The sequence below is a fragment of the Schistocerca serialis genome, chromosome 4, assembly GCF_023864345.2.
Source record: "Schistocerca serialis cubense isolate TAMUIC-IGC-003099 chromosome 4, iqSchSeri2.2, whole genome shotgun sequence".
NCBI classification, from domain to species: domain Eukaryota; kingdom Metazoa; phylum Arthropoda; class Insecta; order Orthoptera; family Acrididae; genus Schistocerca; species Schistocerca serialis.
In genome coordinates, this window is record NC_064641.1 from 458,948,699 (window position 1) to 458,970,179 (window position 21,481).

Below are 21,481 nucleotides of genomic sequence, written 5' to 3' on the forward strand. Positions count from 1 at the left end.
CTCTCCAATGCTATTCAGTACCTCCTCATTAGTTACTTGACCTACCCACCTAAAGAACAGAAGATATGACTACCAAAAATACAAAGAGCATATAAAAGTAATGCAAAAGGACTGGATGTAATGACGGTCGTCGGCTGCTGAAGCCTATGCATTACTCTTCTCTCTCTGTCCAGTGCTGTAGAAATGGGTTTCCGAACAACCACATTTAGCGGCCAGCTTAGACCATGGATCGCCCTTTATAGCTCTGCAGAAGTGACGTGACGTCCGTTCGTCAAACACTTGTGGTCATCCTGAGTGGCAGATTACGAACTTGGAAACATTGTCTGCAGTAGTGATTTATATAAATTTTACTGTTTTGTTGTCCTCGAAAACACGAATTCCAGCTAAATCTGTCACGGTATTTGACCTATTTTTCATACACCAATTCCACGATCAGTGATGGTTAACATGACCGTGCTAGCCACACACCCGTCCGCAACAGACTGGTCACGTACCATGACTACATTCTCAACATACACCATACGGGCGTCATACATGGAGCATCTTCATATGAGAGAACTCTTTCCGTCACTGCTCGCCACCCATATTATTTTTCAGACATCTGATGGTGTGTGATTGTATGGAGGACAGGGGGATTATACCTGGTGAATAATCATACTTGAAGTCCTTCAAACATCCAATTCCCCCAGGGCACTTTACGAAGAGATCCATAAAACAGTAATGTAGTGGTTTTATGATTTTATGCTTTCGAATGTAATCAACATCAACCTAGTTTGCATCCAAGAAAACAATTTGCTCTTTTCCATACTGGGTCACCAACTTCTACCCATTACTAAGACTGTTGTTAGATTCCTGGCGTGGAGTCACATCCACAGTCATGTATAGGATCAGAAGAGTGGTGAGATTATTTTATATCGCTGCGACATTTCTTGCCGTTTTCACTATTAGTTAACATACAACAAATATGGAACCCATCTTACATGAACTTCTGTCATTTCAGTACTAATTACTTTTCTTTTCTACTCGCAAATGGGATGACGGAGAAACGACAGACTATATGCCTCCTTATGAGACTTAATCTGTCTTCGCGGTCCATACGCAAAATATACGCTGGCAGTAGTAAAAACGTTCTAAAGTCAGCTGCAAATGCCGATTCTCTAAATTTTCTCAATAATATTTCGAGACAAAAACGTATTCTTCGTCCCAAGGAATCCCATTTGTGTTCACGAAGCTTCTCTACAATACTGGTGCATTGGTTGCAACTACCATTAACAAATCTAGCAGCACGCTTCTGAATTTCTTCCATGTCTTCCTTTAGTTCAACCTGGAGGTAATCCCAAACACTGCAGAGGTACTCAGGAGTGGCTTGCACTATTGTTTCATACACGGTTCCCTTTCCATATGGGTTACACTTTCCTAAAATTTTCCTGGTAAAACGAAGTTAACTATTCGCTTTCCCTGCTACAGTCTTTACGTGTTCGTTCCATTTCAGTTCGCTTTGCAACGCTACTCCCAGATATTTAATCGTCGTTTCTGTTTCACGTAGCACACCACTGATAATTTTGTCGGAAGTTGCAGGATTTATTTCCGACTCTTTTGCGTCAACATAGACTTTTCTACATTTAGGACAATCTACAATTCATCACACCAAACAGAACTTCTTTCTAAACCATCGGCATTCTTCTACAATCACTCAATAACGATACCTACCCGCGTACTGAAGCATCATTAGCAAACCGTCGCACAATGCTGCTCACCCTACCCATCAAGTCATTTATGTATAGAGACAGTATCATAATTGATGGCGTAAACGTATACTGTTGAAGGTACGTACTACGAGAAGCAAAAACTTCCAGTAAACGTGAAGCGCTATTGGCACTTCATCTTCGACAGTGGTCGGCCGTTGTGGCCGAGCGGTTCTAGGTGATACAGTCCGGAACCGTGCTGCTGCTACGGTCGCAGGCCCGAATCCTGCTTCGGGCATGGATGTGTATGATTTCCTTAGATTAGTTAGGTTTAAGTAGTTCTAAGTCTAGGGAACTGATGACCTCAGATGTTGAGTCTCATAGTGCTTAGAGCCATTTGAACCATCTTCGACAGTGCGAAACAGATCTTTTCTGCTACAAGCTCATTGTTTTCCATATTTTGAGAGGCGGTAGTATGGAGCAATAGAAGAAGAAAATTCCGATTTCGCAGGTGTTAGTCTAGTAACCAGAACGTCTCAAATACTCCCCTAGTAAGTGGGCCGTCAAGTTAAACAATTTTACAATATGTACAGTGTTAAGATTTTAAACACTGCTGCGCTCCAGCAATTGTGCATGCAAGAGCTTCAGTGGACTGGAAATAAAAGCCAACAGTTCCAAAATACAGATTTATTAAGGCGAACTTAGGCTAGTGCCTCTAGTCATATATATATATATATATACAGGGTGGCACATTGATAGTGACCGGGCAAAATATATCTCACGAAATAAGCATCAAACGAAAAAACTACAAAGAACGAAACTCGTCTAGCTTGAAGGGTGAAACCAGATGGCGCTATGGTTGGCGCGCTAGATGACGCTGCCATAGGTCAAACGGATATCAACTGCGTTTTTTTAAAATAATAATCCCCATTTTTCATTACATATTCGTGTAGTACGTAAAGAGATATGAATGTTTTAGTTGCACGATTTTTTTCGATTTGTGATAGATGGCACTGCAATAGTCACAAACGTAAAGTACGTGGTATCACGTAACATTCTGCCAGTGAGGACGGTATTAGCTTCGTGATACATTACCCGTGTTAAAATGGACCGTTTACCAATTGTGGAAAAGGTCGATATCGTGTTGATGTATGGCTATTGTGATCTAAATGCCCAACGGGCTTGTGCTATGTATGCTGTTCGGTATCCTGGACGACATCATCCAAGTGTCCAGACCGTTCGCTGGATAGTTACGTTATTTAAGGAAACAGGAAGTGTTCAGCCACATGTGAAACGTCAACCACGAAGTTGCTGACCCAGCATGGAAAAGAGCAAATTGTTTTCTTGGATGCAAACTAGGTTGATGTTGATTACATTCGAAAACATAAAATCATAAAACCACTACATTACTGTTTTATGGATCTCTTCGTAAAGTGCCCTGGGGAATTGGAAGTTTGCAACGAATGATGATGCCCAAGTAGGTGTTTTAGCTGCTGTCGCGGCTAATCCGTACATCAGTAGCACACAAATTGCTCGAGAATCGGGAATCTCAAAAACGTCGGTGTTGAGAGCGCTACATCAACATCGATTGCACCCGTACCATATTTCTATGCACAAGGAATTGAATGGCGACGACTTTGAACGTCGGGTACAGTTCTGCCACTGGGCACAAGAGAAATTACGGGACGATGACAGATTTTTTGCATGCGTTCTATTTAGCGACGAAGCGTCATTCATCAGCAGGAGTAACGTAAACCAGCATAATATGCACTGCTGGGAAACGGAAAATCCACGATGACTGCGACAAGTGAAACATCAGCGACCTTGGCGGGTTAATGTATTGTGCGGCATTATGGGAGGAAGGATAATTGCCCCCATTTTATCGATGGCAATCTAAATGGTGCAATGTACGCTGATTTCCTACGTAATGTTCTACCGATGTTACTACGAGATGTTTCGCTGCATGACAGAATGGCGATGTACTTCCAACATGATGGATGTCCGGCACATAGTTCACGTGCGGTTGAAGCGGTATTGAATAGCATATTTCATGACAGGTGGATTGGTCGTCGAATCAGCACACCATGGCCCGCACGTTCATCGGATCTGACGTCCCCGGATTTCTTTCTATGGGGAAAGTTGAAGGATATTTGCTATCGTGATCCACCGACAACGCCTGACAACATGCATCAGCGCATTGTCAATGCATGTGCAAACATTATGGAAACGAACTACTCCGTGTTGAGAGGAATGTCGTTACACGAGTGGCCAAATGTATTCAGTTTGACGGACATCATTTTGAGCATTTATTGCATTAATGTGGTATTCACAGGCAATCACGCTGTAACAGCATGCGTTCTCAGAAGTGATAAGTTCACAAAGGTACATGTATCACGTTGGAACAACCGAAATAAAATGTTCAAACGTACCTACGTTCTGTATTTTAATTTAAAAAAAAACCACCTGTTACCAACTGTTCGTCTAAAATTGTGACCCATATGTTTGTGACTATTACAGCGCCGTCTATCACAAAGCGAAAAAAGTGGTCCAACTAAAACATTCATATTTCCTTACTTACTATACGAATATGTAATAAAAATGGGGGTTCCTATTTAAAAAAACGCAGTTGATATCCGTTTGACCTATGGCAGCGCCATCTAGCGGGCCAACCATAGCGCCATATGGTTTCGCCCTTCAAGCTAGACAAGTTTCGTTGTTTGTAGTTTCTTCGTTTTAACGTTTATTTCGTGAGATCTTTGGCCCGGTCACGATCAATGGGCCACCCTATATATATATATTGTAAATGGTGATTAAGTCGATGACGTCGCCTTTGTTCCAAACACAACGTCGCAATATTTCTTACTAGGTACAACACCTCCTGAAGAGGACAGCTTTAAAACTGTGGAAACCATGGTCATTATTTAACAAAACTTTATTTTGCGATTGGTTGGTTACTATTTCCAGTCCATTGAAGCTGGACAGTATTACTTAGAAAGGCTATTCCCATCACCGATGACATAGGCATTGTTTGCTCACTAGACAGAGGACAAGTTAAGTTACCAACTGCTGGCACCAGCACGCTGAGGCTATCTTTTAATCTAAGATCTATGTACGAGGGCAGTTCAATAAGTAATGCAACACATTTTTTTTCTGAAACAGGGGTTGTTTTATTCAGCATTGAAATACACCAAGTTATTCCCAAATCTTTTAGCTACACAACACTATTTTTCAACGTAATCTCCATTCAATGCTACGGCCTTACGCCACCTTGAAATGAGGGCCTGTATGCCTGCACGGTACCATTCCACTGGTCGATGTCGGAGCCAACGTCGTACTGCATCAATAACTTCTTCATCATCCGCGTAGTGCCTCCCACGGATTGCGTCCTTCATTGGGCCAAACATATGGAAATCCGACGGTGCGAGATCGGGGCTGTAGGTTGCATGAGGAAGAACAGTCCACTGAAGTTTTGTGAGCTCCTCTCGGGTGCGAAGACTTGTGTGAGGTCTTGCGTTGTCATGAAGAAGGAGAAGTTCGTTCAGATTTTTGTGCCTACGAACACGCTGAAGTCGTTTCTTCAATTTCTGAAGAGTAGCACAATACACTTCAGAGTTGATCGTTTGACCATGGGGAAGGACATCGAACAGAATAACCCCTTCGGCGTCCAGAAGACTGTAACCATGACTTTACCGGCTGAGGGTATGGCTTTAAACTTTTTCTTGGTAGGGGAGTGGGTGTGGCGCCACTCCATTGATTGCCGTTTTGTTTCAGGTTCGAAGTGATGAACCCATGTTTCATCGCCTGTAACAATCTTTAATAAGAAATTGTCACCGTCAGCCACATGACGAGCAAGCAATTCCGCACAGATGGTTCTCCTTTGCTCTTTATGGTGTTCGGTTAGACAACGAGAGACCCAGCGGGAACAAACCTTTGAATATCCCAACTGGTGAAGAATTGTGACAGCACTACCAACAGAGATGTCAAGTTGAGCACTGAGTTGTTTGATGGTGATCCGTCGATCATCTCGAACGAGTGTGTTTGCACGCTCCGCCATTGCAGGGGTCACAGCTGTGCACGGCCGGCCCGCACGCGTTAGATCAGACAGTCTTGCTTGACTTTGCGGCGATGATGACACACGCTTTGCCCAACGACTCACCGTGCTTTTGTCCACTGCCAGATCACCGTAGACATTCTGCAAGCGCCTATGAATATCTGAGATGCCCTGGTTTTCCGCCAAAAGAAACTCGATCACTGCCCGTTGTTTGCAATGCACATCCGTTACAGACGCCATTTTAACAGCTCCGTACAGCGCTGTCACCTGTCGAAAGTCAATGAAACTATACGAGACGAAGCGGGAATGTTTGAAAATATTCCACAAGAAATTTCCGGTTTTTTCAACCAAAATTGGCCGAGAAAAAAAAAGTGTTGCATTACTTATTGAACTGCCCTCGTATATGAGTCTGGTCGCCTGTAGAAACGCGCGATTAGTAATGTAAGTTAACTATTCTGGCTAAAATTGTCTTATTAGTTCGTAGTTGAATTCATTTTCGGTCTAACTATGTCTAATGCTTCTATGTGTTACTGTAAACCGACGCGTAGATTACCTTGAGACAGTGTGCTTTTCTGTTCCTTCAAACACACTGACGGGAAAAGAACTCGCGACGCCGAGTAGACGTTGTGCAACATAAAAGAAATAGGTAGGCTTGTTTCTACAACTGAAAGGTGATATGTGGTGTCACCGCCAGACACCACACTTGCTAGGTGGTAGCTTTTAAATCGGCCGCGGTCCATTAGTATACGTCGGACCCGCGTGTCGCCACTGTCAGTGATAGCAGACCGAGCGCCAACACACGGCAGGTCTAGAGAGACGTACTGGCACTCGCCCCAGTTGTACAACCGACGTTGCTAGCCATGGTTCACTGACAATCACGCTCTCATTTGCCGAGACGATAGTTAGCATAGCCTTCAGCTAAGTCATTTGCTACGACCTAGCAAGGCGCCATCACCAAGTATATTGAAATGGAGATTATATCTGTACAAGAGCGATGTTATACAATTATGGATTAAAGTTAAGTATTCCAGAAGCTACGTACTTTTCTTTATAGCATTCATTACGTATCCTGTTTCAGACCTCACGCCAGCTTGCGTGAGTTTAAGCGCGTGCCTTTCGGCTTCCTCTCATTGTGTCTAGGCTGTCTTGTCTAGACACAACATGATATTTATTCAAATTTAGCGCCAGTCGTATGAGTATGGATCTAATAGCGTCACTATGAGGTTGCTATTCGGGTTTGCTTTAAATAAACGCCGTAACGTTCGTGAGATTTAGTTACGTCTGAGATTGAACGTGGTGTGCTGTTACTCAAGAATGCCTTTCAGAAGTCGAAGACGGCATTTTCAACACCTCACTTAATTTGTATAAGCTCGTGTAGCAGGGCTAAAAGCAGCTAAATGTTCACCCTGCGATAGTGCAGAAAGGCTCAGCAGGAACGTAGCCACTGTATGTCATTGCTGGCAACTGCGATGACGAGATTGTACTGTCGCAAGAAGATCCGGCTCCAGATGGCTATTTGGCACTACCGAGAGGGAAGACCGCCACGTACGGCGTTTGGCTCTGACGCATCGTACTGCATCTGCAACAGCAATCTGGGCAGCAGTTTGCGCCACAGTGATACAATGAACTGCTAGAAATTGGTTACTTGAAGGACAACTCAGCGTCAGACGCCCTTTAGCGGGCATTCCACTGACCCCAAACCTGCGCCACATGGGACTTCAGTGGTGTCAAACGAGAACACATTGGGCTGGCAGAGTGGAAGTCTGTTGTGTTTTCTGATGAAATCTGATGGGCGTGTGTTGATTAGAAGGAGGTCAGCTGTGGGCCTGCAACCAATCTGCCTGCTTGCTAGACACACTGGACCTACTCCTGGAGTTATGGTCGGGGTGCGATTTCGTATGAGAGCAGGAGCGCTCTCGTGGCTATTCCACAGACTGCAAATTTGTACGTCAGTCTGGCGGTTCGACCTGTTGTTGCGTCATTCATGAACAGCATTCCAGGAGTGTTTTCCAGTAGGATAACGCTCGCCCACACATCTGTTGTAAACCAAATGCTCTTCAGAGTGTCGACATGCTGCCTTGGCCTCCTCGACCACCACATATGTCCCTATTCTAGCACATATATGGACGTTTGCTTCCTTGCATTCAACGTTCTGGTGTTTACAACAGTCATAAATGTACCAGAATTTTCATTTGCAATAGCTTATCTCGCGCTTGCCTTAAGGTCTGATGTTATCTATTTCCAAAATCCTATTACTGTACTTTAACTATATTTTGGTGTTGCGATTTTTTTCTGTCAGTGTATCTTAGAGTGACTGTGGTCGATATCGGTGGAGACGGAGTGGGAGTGAGAGGGAGGGAGTGAGAGATGGAGAGAGAGAGAGAGAGAGGCGGAGAGAAGGAGAACCAAAAATTTATATGTGGGTTATGAACGAATGTGGAACACGATGAAAGGAATGAAATAGTCTCCTTTAAACCATACTGTCTCAAAGAGACCTAAGAATGATGTTGCGAAGTAGCTGTGCTAACAACCCGTGAGTGAAGCTGACTTTCAGCTATTTCCCCAATCTCTGTGAAGAACTGAGAAAAATCCTGGCCTACAGGTGTCGATGAGAGCGGAGAAGATCTGCAACATCTGCTCTCAGTTTCTCCTGGGGGACCTATTCCATATTACGGACGAATCCTCCCGGCACAAACATTTGCATATCTCTCCCCTCATGACACTACGTCACTACTACGGCACTTCATATTCCCTGCCTCATTATCACCGGAGGCTATGTCTGTATTCTTTATTGGACATACGGTAACAGCGATAAGCGGTGACTTGTAACTTATCCTGTATCAACCCGGAGAACTTCCCATACTTTATCCGCGTTAAAGACAAACGATGTTGCGTAGCAGCACAAAACTCGTTCAGTGTCTGACAACTGGCTCGAACAACTATCCCAACATCTCATGTGTGAAACATATTTCAGATGTTCTTGTTACTAACAGATTTGATTTTTTCGTGATTGTCACTAATGAGAGAGGGATTAGCAACCTTGAAAGCTAGGACAGCAATATGTGTTTGGCGAATCTCAAAGAGTCACTACCAGCTCACTAAAAGGACAAAGTGGGATCATTTAGTTCAGGTCTGGCAAACGTAGAGCAATTACGCTAATAGCTCAGAGACGAAACAAACAGCAATCTGGAGAATGTTACGTTGCAAGGAAAGTACTGAAAGACAGAAAAGGCCCAAACGACTTAAATGTTTTTCGTGAAAACTGATATCTTTATACCCTCGCTACAAAAGAGGCTGCAAAGTGGTGGTGGTGGTAAGTTCCTACGGGACCAAACTTCTGAGGTCATCGGTCCTTAGTCTTACACACTACTTAATCTAATTGAAAGTAACTTACGCTAAGAACAACATAAACACACCCATGCTCGAGGGAGGACTCCAGCCTCTGACGAGGGGAGCCGCATGAACCGTAGCAAGGCGCCCTAGACCACGCGGCTACCCCACGCGGCAGGCTACAAGGAAATTGGTATAAAAATAGCATCTGTGCATCCACATGAGTGGCCGTGTGAGAAGTCCACAACGTTTCTAACACAGCTATGAGAGAACCCCCACATGAACCATGGACCTTGCCGTTGGTGGGGAGGCTTGCGTGCCTCAGCGATACAGATGGCCGTTGCAACCACAACGGAGGGGTATCTGTTAAGAGGCGGAGGGGTATCTGTTAAGAGGTCATACAAACGTGTGGCTCCTGAAGTGGGGAAGCAGCCTTTTCAGTAGTTGCAGGGGCAACAGTCTGGATGATTGACTGATCTGGCCCTGTAACAATAACCAAAACAGCCTTGCTGTGCTGGTACTGCGAAAGGCTGAAAGCAAGGGGAAACTACAGCCGTAATTCTTCTGGAGGGCATGCAGCTTTACTGTATGGTTCAATGATGATGGCGTCCTCCTCGGTAAAATATTCCGGAGGTAAAATAGTCCCCCATTCGGATTTCCGGGCGGGGACTACTCAAGAGGACGTCGTTATCAGGAGAAAGAAAACTGGCGTTCTACGGATCGGAGCGTGGAATGTCAGATCCCTTAATCGAGCAGGTAGGTTAGAAAATTTAAAAAGGGAAATGGATAGGTTAAAGTTAGATATAGTGGGAATTAGTGAAGTCTCGTTAGACACCACTGAAGTCGCAAATGGCTGAGGTTTGGGGTCAGTGGAATGCGCGCTACAGGTGAATACAGGGCTATAAATACAAAATCAAATAGGGGTAATGCAGGAGTAGGTTTAATAATGAATAAAAAAAATAGGAGTGCTGGTAAGCTACTACAAACAGCATAGTGAACGCATTAGTGTGGCCAAGATAGACACGAAGCCCACGCCTACTACAGTAGTACAGGTTTATATGCCAACTAGCTCTGCAGATGATGAAGAAATTGATGAAATGTATAATGAGATACAAGAAATTATTAAGGTAGTGAAGGGGGACGAAAATTTAATAGTAATGGGTGACTGGAATTCGAGAGTAGGTAAAGGGAGAGAAGGAAACGTAGTAGGTGAATATGGATTGGGGGTAAGAAATGAAAGAGGAAGCCGACTGGTAGAATTCTGCATACAGCATAACTTAATCATAGCTAACACTTGGTTCAAGAATCATAAAAGAAGGTTGTATACATGGAAGAATCCCGGGGATACTAAAAGGTATCAGATAGATTATATAATGGTAAGACATAGATTTAGGAACCAGGTTTTAAACTGTAAGACATTTCCAAGGGTAGATGTGGACTCTGACCACAATCTATTGGTTATGAACTGTAGATCAAAACTGAAGAAACTGCAAAAAGGTGGGAATTTAACGAGATGGGACCTGGATAAACTGAGTAAACCAGAGGTTGTACAGAGTTTCAGGGAGAGCACAATGGAACAATTGACAGCAATGGGGGAAAGAAGTACCGTAGAAGAAGAATGGGTACCTCTGAGGGATGAAGTAGTGAAGGCAGCAGAGGATCAAGTAGGTAAAAAGAGGAGGGCTAGTAGAAATGCTTGGGTAACAGAAGAAATATTAAATTTAATTGATGAAAGGAGAAAATATAAAAATGCATTAAATGAAGCAGGAAAAAAGGAATACAAACGTCTCAAAAATGAGATCGACAGAAAGTGCAAAATGGCTAAGCAGGGATGGCTAGAGGACAGATGTAATGATGTAGAGGCTTATCTCACTAGGGGTAAGACAGATACTCCCTACAGGAAAATTAAAGAGACCTTTGGAGAAAAGACAACCACTTATATGAATATCAAGAGCTCAGATGGAAACCCAGTTCTAACCAAAGAAGGGAAAGCAGAAAGGTGGAAGGAGTATATAGAGGGTCTATACAAGGGCGATGTACTTGAGGACAATATTATGGAAATGGAAGAGAATGTAGATGAAGATGACATGGGAGATACGACACTGCGTGAAGAGTTTGACAGAGCACTGAAAGACCTGAGTCGAAACAAGGCCCCAGAAGTAGACAACATTCCATTAGAACTATTGACAGCCTTGGGAGAGCCAGTCCTGACAAAACTCTACCATCTAGTGAGCAAGATGTATGAGTCAGGCGAAATACCCTCAGACATCAAGAAGAATATAATAATTCAAATACCAAAGAAAGCAGGTGTTGACAGATGCGAAAATTACCGAACTATCAGTTAAATAATTCACAGCTGCAAAATACTAACACAAATTCTTTACAGGCGAATGGAAAAACTGGTAGAAGCCGACCTCGGGGAAGATCAGTTTGGATTCCGTAGAAATGTTGGAACATTTGAGGCAATACCGAACTTACGACTTATGTTAGAAGAAAGATTAAGGAAAGGCAAACCTACGTTTCTAGCATTTGTAGATTTAGAGAAAGCTTTTGACAATGTTGACTGGAATATGCTCTTTCAAATATTAAAGGTGGCAGGGGTAAAGTACATGGAGCGAAAGACTGTTTACAATTTGTACAGAAACCAGATGGCCGTTATAAGAGTCGAGGGGCATGAAAGGGAAGCAGTGGTTGGGAAGGGAGTGAGACAGGGTTGTAGCCTCTCCCCCATGTTATTCAATCTGTATATTGAGCAAGCAGTAAAGGAAACAAAAGAAAAATTCGGAGTAGGTATTAAAATCCTTGAAGAAGAAATAAAAACTTTGAGGTTCGCTGATGACATTGTAATTGTGTCAGAGACAGCAAAGGACTTGAAAGAGCATTTGAACGGAATGGACAGTGTTTTGAAAGGACTATATAAGATGATCATCAACAAAAGCAAAACGAGGATAATGGAATGTAGTCAAATTCAGTCGGGTAATGCTGAGGGAATTAGATTAGGAAATATGACACATAAAGTAGTAAAGGAGTTTTGCTATTTGGGGAGCTAAATAACTGATGATGGTCGAAGAAGAGAAAATATAAAATGTAGACTGGCAATGGCAAGGAAAGCGTTTCTGAAGAAGAGAAATTTGTTAACATCGGGTATAGATTTAAGTGTCAGGAAGTCGTTTCTGAAAGTATTCACATGGAGTGTAGCCATGCTGAAGATTAAATGGGTAGATCACATGACTAATGAGGAGGTATTGAATAGAATTGGGGAGAAGAAGAGTTTGTGGCACAACTTGACGAGAAGAAGGGACCGGTTGGTAGACATGTTCTGAGGCATCACGGGATCACAAATTTAGCATTGCAGGGCAGCGTGGAGGGTAAAAATCGTAGAGGGAGACCAAGAGATGAATACACTAAGCAGATTCAGAAGAATGAAGGTTGCAGTAGGTACTGCGAGAAGAAGAATCTTGTACAGGATAGGGTAGCATGGAGAGCTGCATCAAACCAGTCTCAGGACTGAAGACCATAACAAGAACAACAACATGAGAGAACCCTACAAAGTTTTGGCCAAACGTAAAGTCTATGAACAGGTCCAAACAAATCGTTCAGTCTCTCGTGGATCTGTCTGACGTTGAATCAGAGTTACTCAATTCCCCATTTAAAAAAAATGCATGTAGAGGGTGGGACTGTATCAGTATCCCTCCCATGCTGAAAAACAAGACTATTTGAGGGGCTGAGAGCACAAGTGGTACAAATGACATTTTGCGAGGAGCCGGGGCTAGCAGTGTATTTAACACTAAATTCTTCTAGAATTTTCATATGTAAATGATGCTCTGTGCCCCAACCCCCGCGAACTGACTGTAATCGACCCTGCAAGTGGAGCAGAAAAGAGTTTGGCACCCGCAATAATTTAATTTGATAGAAATTAATTAAATAAAGGGAAGTTTCATTAATGTAGTAAGAAATGAAAGGGTTGCTCACCCGATTAACAGAATGTTCTGTCCAAAATAACAATTTGATTTATTATGACTAAACTCAAAATAATAAACAAAACACATGAAACGTATACAATACATCAGATTGGATCAAATTGGATACTCAAATGAATACTGTGAAGGTGAAGTTGTCCATAAACTAGATTGGACATTTATGACGAAGTGGTATGTGGAGCCAATTCGTTGCAACTCAAATCTTAAGAGAAACACCCAGCCAACCCAATATTAATTGCTGCTACAGTAGTGAGAACTCAGACAATGAACACTCAAGACAGAACAAAGCTCTGCTGAGCTCTGATTATCACCTATCAAAATTCCCTAACCTGCCGGTGCTGAGGACGTACATTAGCAAGCTGTCTTCTTAACTGCAAGAACACGATCTGGCGTACCGGAGGCGATGGCTGGTTGCTTCGAAGTCCCGTCATGGTGATGATAATGTCGCAAGTACAGCCCGAAACAAATTATCCTGGTGTGGATGTTCCAGACTAAAGACTTCCAAGCAATACAAATGCTCCTCTGAGGGAGAAGAAAAAGGCCGGCCACACAATCACTGATGGTACAGTGATTCATTTTAACAAGCGAAGTCACACAGTAACTCCGATAGAGTCAACTTTAGCCAAAACTGATCAAGACAGACAATGTAGACCACTTGTACACAGCACGCTCAATTGCCAACTGTACTCGGAAAGTTACGTTGAAGTCGAAACTTCAGCAACTTCGTCAAACAGTTAAAATTAAATGAAAGTATATTAGGCAGCCAATGGAAGGCAGGCTGTCCAGAGCAGCAAGAGCTCAGTCTTGTAACCTACTCCGACCGAAAGGCGGGAGCCGACTCCCTCAGGAGCACCCATACATGCCGAACATAGAACATTTCGCACTGCCACGACAGTGGCCACGGTTAAACGTTCCAATTAGAAACCCGAAAACCGGCGGAAAATTCCACTCTATTGCCGAAGCACTACCATTCCACCAATGGAGATTCTTGGTGCCTATTTCTGGGCCGATTTTGCTACGTCACGGAGCTATGGCCTGAGCAAGCCAATCACAGTTACGATTTTGCAGAAAACGCGGGATTTGCCTGCCAAGACTGCCTGGGAACACAAGTCATTCCCACACCTCGCTGGTAGCCCGCCAGAAAGTGTTTTCACGAAGGTTCTGCGAAGTAACGGAATCTTTAGCCCAGCTGCTCCTTCAGGCCCATGTGGGCGTGTCGCTCCCGCTCTTATGACAATGTCGGCGTCTGGAAAGCATCCACTCGACTCCCTCATACCCGTTGGCTAAACCCTTTCAAGTTCAGCAGAACCCGCCTGTCACCGGACCACTCGGCTGATGAGAGACGCTGCATGGGAAGTCCACATGTGAATTGCTTCGCCACATGCAATTAGAGAGGAAAATCGAATTACTCAGAGTAAGAGAGAAATATGATACAGGGCTCATGCCACCTCTCATATCCCCTACGCCATATTAGATTGTAACTGGTGAGTGGTTGGCTCACTTAGGAGCAAGGTAGTGAGTCAATCGGCCAAGAACAATCTTACAAACTGATTCCACATGCCACACTCTATAAAAAAAATTCACTGCAACAGAAAATGCAGCACATATGGGGGGGTTATTTATTTATGATGTAGCCATCTTCACCTTCTTAATATGGAAATTTAACACTCACCTCACACATCCATACCCAGGGAGCCCCTTCCAAACACCAATTCACACAGACATTCACATATGGCCCGGGCATGTGAACCAAATATGTAGCATTTTATTCTTTACAATCAGAGTTGGAGTGCCCCGCAATTAAATGCCCAAGATGTTACAACAATTTCAATCATTTACCTAGCCTGAACTCAATCACATATGATACTAGTTAAGTTAACAATCCCTTTGTGAGTTTTCAGAATCTAGTTACAACCTCCAATTCATTCCGTCTCGCTGCAGCAAGAATAACCTTTACAAAATTTTCTTTGAACTGATGGTCCATTCATAATGACAGTGGTGGTATCTTCTTCAGTTTATGGGGACTTCAGGCAAACTGTTTGCATACACACAACAATAAGTACAGAATACAAAAAAAATCATGGTATAGAGAACAATACAGTAATTTGTGCGCCCTACACTATTACTTTCATAAGAATTACAATGCAAAACACAAACACATACAAGGTGTAACATACATTACAAATCTAAACTAGAGAAAGAAATTAAAAAAAAGATCATGGTTCATGGGGTGTCAAGTTGTCCTTGCACTTTGCACAATGTTCACGACTGTGCTGAGAATGAGGCACTAAATCACATCGCTAGAAATATTCGAAGCACTTCACAAATTAGTTGGTTTCCCTGAGGTGGTTGTTCTGTTGAATCGTATGCATTGATGCACGTGGTTCCATGTCTTTAGCATTGGAGGGGGCTTTTGAGATGGGGCCACAGTACTGACATCACATAGGGATAAATGTCGGGTGTTGTTGCTACGTTGTTGCAACAGCAATAGGATGTGCTGGAGCATCTGCAGTACACTGTTGAGACTGCAGCAAGGCCCACGCGTGTGATAACAGCAGTACGATAGGAAGACATAGTGAAAGGTTCTCCTAATGTCGATTAATTGTCTCTGAGGTCTAGTAGTTGGGATACATGACTAGTCCAGATGTCTTCTCTCCCGGGACAGTACTTTATGTTTCCCAATATTGCAGTTCGACGAGGGATGATGGCACGTGGAGTGACTCCACAAGTGTGTGAGGTCATCCAGACAGAATCGAACGAGGAGCGACGAATGCTGCAACTGCTCTCTAAGTAAGAGGAGAAGTTAGAAATGAGACAATTCATTTGTTAGAGTTTGTGGTATGATACTGCTTTGTGTATGCAGATCGTCCAATGCTAGTGAGTTGCAGAAACTCAAACAGGTGAGTATATAGCGTCCCTTTCTGTCCTGAGGCACATGAGGTGCAGGTTCTGACACCGTACGTGATCTTCTTCGTGTACTCACGACAACGTGGTCTGCCGCATGGAATGCCTCCAAATGGCTACCGCGTCCGCAGAGCTAGCTGGCTGTTGCATCCTGGTCACATGTCAGTGTCAACGTCCAGCCTCACTTTCGCTTGCTTCCCGGAGAGGGTTTTCCCCCACATAATCCCTCAGGTATACGGCCCGGTGACTGTCAGCTTGCAGGACTGGACGCTCCCACACCCTTCTCGTCAGGTGGTGCGCTGACGCTCCCCTTCTTGCAGGTAGCCGATGACCTGTTGTTTATGCTCTGGCTGGCCTCTGCATTGCCACGGTTCTTGTCATCTGCACAATTCTGACAAATATCTTATGCCTAACTTTTTCCCATGGCCTTCTACGTTACAATAAATTTACATGACGATACATTGATGATCTGTCATTTTTTATGGTTATCAATCTATGACTATCATTATAACAAAATCTTGGTGTATCTAATCTGGACATGGAAGTAATTTATCTTGATATTTGTGAAGAGACCGATCTCACTAGTGTCCATGGTGTGTGACGCTATAGTGGATGAAGAACTAAATGTGCGGGCCACACTAATACTACTATTGCTTATATAGATCGACAGTAGACATGCTGAGGAATTGACTACCATTTGCCAATGATCTACATTCTATGTCTTTGGAATAAAGTATGTTATTATGCAAGTTGAAGTTTTACTGAGCTATAAAGAACATGCAAGTATTCTACATTCGCTCGCCCGTCGTCCCTCCACCTTGGGTCTGTGGTTTGGTGACCTGAAAAATAGGATCCCAACAGGCACGCGCCAAACACTTGTGGTAGAAAACCCCCACAATATTAAGGATCTAGTTGTTGAATCCTAAAATTTAACCTACCCTAGTATATGGTACTCTCCCTTTTTTCTTCCTTATACAATACTCTTACATAATCCCTGTTACGCTGAGATGTCTCGCTGCTTGCCGCTATTGACGACGACAGGGATGTGCGCGCCGTACGACACGGCCTCCGAGTTCTCACTACGCCCCACTGAAACTCCAGAGACTGGGTTAGTCATGGCTATACAAGACAATAAATTTACAGTTGTAACTTCTTTTTCTATGTGATGCTTTTTTTAGCTATCAAAGGGCACCTTTCCAGAGGCAATGTAATATGACCAAGCCAGGACTGGTTCCTGTTGAGGATTCAGTCGGCCACAACACGGAAGCTACACGGTATGTCACGTATCTCCGAGTATAATTCCTTGGTTATTCATCTGTGACAGTCACGACCAGCACGCTAAATCCCCAACCAGCACATTGGTATGGTAGGTTTTATGCCCGCATTTCTACTGTCTGGTGCACCATTGGAGTCAAACGCTCACTGGTTCACACCGACTTGCAAGACAACGATGCTGGCGCACCACTGTAAAAACAATACTGCCCATGTTCATCCTCTAAATCACGCAATATAATACAATCTTGCAGTGCACTGACGCGTGCTTGCAAGCATTGTTATGAACGTCTCGTGAACGGGTTGTGGCCGCTATGGAGCGTATCACGATTTCCCAGAAAGCTTCTAGGAACACGTTCTTGTATGCGCCCGTTTGTGCGACCTTTCCTCAATCATCATTATCCCTCAACATGGACACCAGAGAGGAAAGGACAAAAGCATTGCTCATGGAATGGTAGTGCCAACTACTCCATCAACATTGTAAGTCGCGAACATAAACCAAAAACTATAGCAGCAGTAAATTCTTACTCGAGACAACGCAGTGTGTTAATACTTTAACAATCTTAATCTATTAATGCATCGATTATTGTTCCCCGAAGAAAGGTTCACATATTTGCTTATTCTACTATGGACACCACTTAAACTTCTATTATTCCATGAACTGTGAGAGATGTGGTTGAGTCCTATGGATTAGCGCCAATCCCTTGTTAGACTCCCCTCCTCTGACGTACATTAGGATTTGCAGGTCTAATTTCAATCTCCTGGATCTGCTGTTGTCCTTGATTTCGCTCTCTCCAGCAGAACCTGCCTGCCACTGGACCACCCAGGTGACGAGAGGCGCTGCGTGGGAAGTCTGCATGTGAATGAATAGTAACTTTTCACCACATGCAATTAGAGAGGAAAATCGAATTACCCAGAGTAAGATAGAAATATGTGAGGGGGCTCATGCTACTTCTCAATTTCACAAGAAAGTGATCTGAGTGCACATTTGTTAAGCTAAAAATGTGATTTCTTTAGAGTAAAAGAAGTTCAGGCGATTTCTTGCATAGTTCTGCAGTCTATAATGGTAAAGTTTAGGCTGTAAGTCAAAGCCTAGACTACAGTTACAATACAACTAGTACAAATGAATTTGCGGACAAAAGGAGAATTGCTGCTATATTTAACGAAGCTTCAGGTACGCATTTTCTGAAAGCAGAACAATAGCCGAATGTGTAGGCTTTAAGGATTACTCATAACCGTATTTAATGCGTGTTTAAATAGGCCCTCTTTCGAAATAATGGATGTGCACCTTGTGGCGACAAACCTAGGTCACAAGTTCATTGAACCTGGCCATATGTACATGGAATGTGATAATGCAAAGAAACACTTGAAATAAATATTTGTTCCCCAAGATAGGTTAGAAGCAGTGATGAAAGTCAGCCTGTAGTGGAAATGGGAACAAAACACGTTCTTTCAACTAAAGCGAGCTTCTCGGGATTAGCCGAGCGGTCTGGGGGGCGCTGTAGTCATGGACTGTGCGGCTGATCCCGGCGGAGGTTCGAGTCCTCCCTCGGGCATGGGTGTGTGTGTTTGTCCTTAGGATAATTTACGTTGTGTGTAAGCTTAGGGACTGATGACCTTAGCAGTTAAGTTCCATAAGATTTAACACACATTAAAAAAAAAAAAACTAAAGCCAAGGATTCCGTAGGAAATTGTTCGTCGATTAATTCCTCTTCTGCAGCCTTTGTATCAAGATGAGTACGAAATAAAATTTGAGAAGTGGAAAATTCTTCAACAAATGAAGAACTACATCTCTCCAATTTATTAATTGTTCTATAACAATATATCCCGTTTCCAGTTAGAAGTTACTGTGGGTGTTGTTCAAATTTATATGCATACAAAATACACTCCTGGTAATGGAAAAAAGAACACATTGACACCGGTGTGTCAGGCCCACCATACTTGCTCTGGACACTGCGAGAGGGCTGTACAAGCAATGATCACACGCACGGCACAGCGGACACACCAGGAACCGCGGTGTTGGCCGTCGAATGGCGCTAGCTGCGCAGCATTTGTGCACCGCCGCCGTCAGTGTCAGCCAGTTTGCCGTGGCATACGGAGCTCCATCGCAGTCTTTAACACTGGCAGCATGCCGCGACAGCGTGGACGTGAACCGTATGTGCAGTTGACGGACTTTGAGCGAGGGCGTATAGTGGGCATGCGGGAGGCCGGGTGGACGTACCGCCGAATTGCTCAACACGTGGGGCGTGAGGTCTCCACAGTACATCGATGTTGTCGCCAGTGGTCGGCGGAAGGTGCACGTGCCCGTCGACCTGGGACCGGACCGCAGCGACGCACGGATGCACGCCAAGACCATAGGATCCTACGCAGTGCCGTAGGGGACCGCACCGCCACTTCCCAGCAAATTAGGGACACTGTTGCTCCTGGGGTATCGGCGAGGACCATTCGCTACCGTCTCCATGAAGCTGGGCTACGGTCCCGCACACCGTTAGGCCGTCTTCCGCTCACGCCCCAACATCGTGCAGCCCGCCTCCAGTGGTGTCGCGACAGGCGTGAATGGAGGGACGAATGGAGACGTGTCGTCTTCAGCGATGAGAGTCGCTTCTGCCTTGGTGCCAATGATGGTCATATGCGTGTTTGTCGCCGTGCAGGTGAGCGCCACAATCAGGACTGCATACGACCTAGGCACACAGGGCCAACACCCGGCATCATGGTGTGGGGAGCGATCTCCTACACTGGCCGTACACCACTGGTGATCGTCGAGGAGACACTGAATAGGGCACGGTACATTCAAACCGTCATCGAACCCATCGTTCTACCATTCCTAGACCGGCAAGGGAACTTGCTGTTCCAACAGGACAATGCACGTCCGCACGTATCCCGTGCCACCCAACGTGCTCTAGAAGGTGTAAGTCAACTACCCTGGCCAGCAAGAACTCCGGATCTGTCCCCCATTGAGCATGTTTGGGACTGGATGAAGCGTCGTCTCACGCGGTCTGCACGTCCAGCACGAACGCTGGTCCAACTGACGCACCAGGTGGAAATGGCATGGCAAGCCGTTCCACAGGACTACATCCAGCATCTCTACGATCGTCTCCATGGGAGAATAGCAGCCTGCATTGCTGCGAAAGGTGGATATACACTGTACTAGTGCCGACATTGTGCATGCTCTGTTGCCTGTGTCTATGTGCCTGTGGTTCTGTCAGTGTGATCATGTGATGTATCTGACCCCAGGAATGTGTCAATACAGTTTCCCCTTCCTGGGACAATGAATTCACGGTGTTCTTATTTCAATTTCCAGGAGTGTATGTGTAACTAAACAAATTGGTTGTATACTCTTGGCATACTTATTTATTATGAGTTTTTTCAGTGAATAAATTGTTTTTTTCGTTTTTAATTTATGAATCTTGTAAATTGTGAGCCAGTCGTGTCGTGAACTTACGTCGAATCTGGTATCTTTCTTAATGTTCGTCTTCTTCCGCCGTAAGTATTTTTTTTCTCTCCTGGCTGTGTGTTTAACATTAGTTCTTGAACGGGCCTCTGCTTCTGATGCAGGCCGCTGACATCGAGATGATGCGCGGAAGAAAGTAAAACTTTCGTGGTTTTGCACAAATAATAATTACTAAATATGTATGTTGACTGCGCAACAACCGTTAAATATTCCTCATATTACTGGGTGCGGTCGTCCGCGCTTCCACTTGCACTTTCAGTGTCATTTTCACTCTGAGTGCCGTACTATCCACCGAATAATTTGCTGTGGCGTGCTCTTGTGAGTGCGTCGCATGTGTGTTTATTCTCCAAGAACCGATGCTGTGGTAGATAATTCATCTTTCATACGGCCCAGGAAGGGTCTTCTCCGTCGTATCCACATTTTCAATGGAGTGAACGCTGCACTTCAACACCCGACGTCAAGGTAAGTGACGCTTGCGCAACTGTAGTTTACTGATTAATATATCAGACGTTGCGTAGCATGACATTTCCATAATTGCTTCGTTGCCTATTGCACACGCGTTTGGATACCACTATCTATTTCTCGTTCACTTTGGTGTGAGAATTGTTTTTAGTCCTTGAGGTTTTTTCCCATTCTGTTAGTTTTCCCACTTCATCTTTTACATATGGCTCGGTATACACACAAAATTAACATAAGCATATCAATCCATATTACAAGGGCTTACATCTAAGGCTGACACTCCACCCATTATTTGTATCAAACGTAGAAAATTCTTAAATACTAAAACATTACAAAATTCCTTCTCCAA